Raw genomic sequence first — 3256 nt, 5'->3', positions numbered from 1 at the left:
CCCTGGCTGCCGGCACCGGCTTCCCCCTGGCACCTGGGACCCCGGCTTCCCTCCGGCCACCAGCAGGTACCCTTGCAGCCCTGGCTCTGTCCGGAAGGTCATCTGGAAGGACGTCTGGTCTAATTAGCATATTATGCTTTTATTATTATAGATTATCTGGACCCAATGAAACATCTCTAGGCCAAGAGCAGCTCTGACAATTAGCACAGGCGCAGCCTGAATCAATAAACGGCATTTAAAAATAAAGCCACGTGGTCCCTTTGGAACAGTGCTTGACTTAAAACAGACCCAAGTGGAATATTCCTTAATTACTGCCGTTTCCTAATACTGCTTTTGACCCTCTTTTCTCAGGCATGTTTGACTCTCCAGGGTATTTCTAGACATTTCAATTTAGCCATTAAATCCATTTCTAATCTACAGATAGTATCATTCATCCTACCAAACAGCCCTGGGCCTTGGCAGAAAGCAAAAGTAAAATAATAGGAAATATATTGAGTATATTATTGTTTGCATTATCTGATAGAACTAGCGTTTTGAACTGTTGGCGCTATTTAGAAAAGCCAGGGTGTTTTTCATTTGTCATCAAGTTCAAATACATTTGGCTCTACTTGAACTGTTGGGCAGCAACTGAATTTCAGAAATTTCAACTAGAGGAATTCTCAAAAGGCATCCTCACAGAGTTCTTTTGTAAATTAAATCATTATCTTCTACATAAAGGATCCTCCTTTAATCTATATTTTTCTGTTGGATATTTTCTTTATTCTGGGATTAGGCAGCATATTGTGTTTCTTTAAAGAATGATGCCCAAACTACGTCATTTGAGACACGCAAGTTCCATTTAGAAGCATCCCATTCCTTTTCCTCAAGTCCACAGAACCCATGTTGGAAACACTCAAGTGCAGAGACCAAGTTCTCAAGACGAAGTTGATTCATCACAATGAATATAACGCAGCAAGAACGGGACGGGATTTCTGTAACAGCATCTGCGTCACACGCCTTCCTGGGAAAGAAAGAACAGGGAGCAGACACATAGACACATGTGCCTGAGAGCTCTTGGTATGTAAAAATAGATTTCTCCCGTTTTCAATCAGGAATAAACCAGAAAAGGAATGTAAGAACTTATAGTAAAAAAAGCACAAAAATTGGGGACTAGCAGGTCTGGGTTTTGGTGTGACTGGAGCAGTGAGGGCGAACCTTTTGAGCTCGGCGTGTCGGAATTTTGAAAAACCCTAACTTAACTCTGGTGCCGTGTCACATATAGAAATTTTTTTATCTTTGCAACCATAGTAAAACAAAGACTTATATTTTTGATATTTATTTTATATATTTAAATGCCATTTAACAAAGAAAAATCAACCAAAAAATGAGTTCGCGCGTCACCTCTGACACGCGTGTCATAGGTTCGCCATCACTGGACTGGCTTTGAACTGGCTTCTCTCCAAAGTTCCTATAAATTCTTAATGTCTGTGATAGAACTTATACTTTCAATCGGGGCTGGAGAAGCTGTCTTTGATACAAGCTCTTCAACTTCCTACACAGACCACTAAGATTTAAATACAGAAATACCACCCTTACCATGAAAGTCTCCTTCACAAAGCTGTTCAGCAAAGATAATAAGAAAACAACCAGCCCAGTGGTGTGGCTCAGTGGGTGAGCATCGACCTATGAACCAGGAGGTCATAGTTCAATTCCATCAGGGCACATGCCCGGGTTGTGGGCTTGATCCCCAGTGTGGGGCATGTAGGAGGCAGCCGATCAATGATTCTCTCTCATCATTGATGTTTCTATCTTTCTCTCCCTCTCCCTTCCTCTCTAAAATCAATAAAAAATATTTTTTTAATTAAAGAGAAAAAAAACAAGTGATATAAATTTCACATTCCTATGGACCCTCTGCCTACACACAGAGCAGAAAAACAATGACATGGAACATTTAAATGTCCACTAACCTAGCAGGTAGGGTGGGAGCAAAATGCCATTTTTTAATAAATAACTATATTTGACATTTTTTTCAATGGAGTTCATCAAATTTCAGGATTTGTGGAATATTATTTTCTACAGCATTTGAAATGTGTTTGGGGAAAATGGAGGCCTGTGCACCTCATATCCTTCGGAAGGTTGTAAACTATAGTTTCATTATGTTATTTTCAGATCCTAAGAGCAAACGCCGGCTCTGTGCTGTACTCTAGTTCCTCATTTGATAGAAGCACAAGAACCCCATTGTTTAAATTTGCATGCTTCATAAAAATACTTATTTGAGTAAATTATACTTACAAAACGTAGCCTCTCATTAACTACTCGCTAATTGTAGGTTATAAAAAAGTTACGGCAGAGACACGGCTATCTTGGAGGAAGGTTTATGATGTCGGAAAACACACAATATCATCCATCTTCCCAAACGCCACTCCACCGTTTTTGTATTCATGGAAATTAGTTAAAAGAACATCAGGGTAGGTTTTGTTTTGGATGCATCTTGTTAGAAAGGGAATGTACGTATTCGTCGCTTCGAGTATTAATTGAGCATCTACTGTGCCCATCTCAGTGCTATGTTCACGTATGCAGGAGAAACACGTCTGAGAAAAGGCAGAGATTCCTCTGGTAACTGAGGGAGAGGCTAATCCTGAGTTCTCTGCCCTCTTATGTACCACCTGTCAGCTGATGGAAGGACTTGTTTCTTCTTAACTTGCCCTGGCCTCTGAGTTGCTGCCTCGCCATCTGCTCCCCCGGGTCGCTGGGCAAGACACAGACCTCCATGAAAAGGGGAAGGGGCTGTACATCACCGATCACCACTGCCCTGGGCGCACACTTGTTCCAAGACTGTCAACACATTTTTATTTTTTAAATACATTTTTATTGATATCAGAGAGGGAGGGAGAGGGAGAGAGATAGAAACATCAATGATGAGAGAGAATCATGGATCGGCTGCCTCCTGCACGCCCCACACTGGAGATCGAGCCCGAAACCCGGGCATGTGCCCTTACCAGGAATCAAACCGTGACCTCCTGGTTCATAGGCTGACGCTCAAGCACTGAGCCACGCCGGCCGGCTGGGCTGTCAACACGTTTTTAAATAGTGATCTGCAGAAGACATATTCATCCCTGTGATGATAATAATAATAATGAAGTAGGAAATATGGCACAGGTGTTTGTTTAGCCCTCTTCTACAGCAGAAAAGTCACAAACCCTGCAGGAAGTGGCAGGCTCATATAAAGAACAGAGCAGTGAGTTGTTTGGGAGGTGAGAAACCAGGCAGGCCCTAG

This window comes from Myotis brandtii, unplaced genomic scaffold (genome assembly GCF_000412655.1).
Source record: "Myotis brandtii unplaced genomic scaffold, ASM41265v1 scaffold622, whole genome shotgun sequence".
In the NCBI taxonomy this organism is placed as follows: Eukaryota; Metazoa; Chordata; class Mammalia; order Chiroptera; family Vespertilionidae; genus Myotis; species Myotis brandtii.
Note: the sequence above shows the minus strand (reverse complement) of the source record.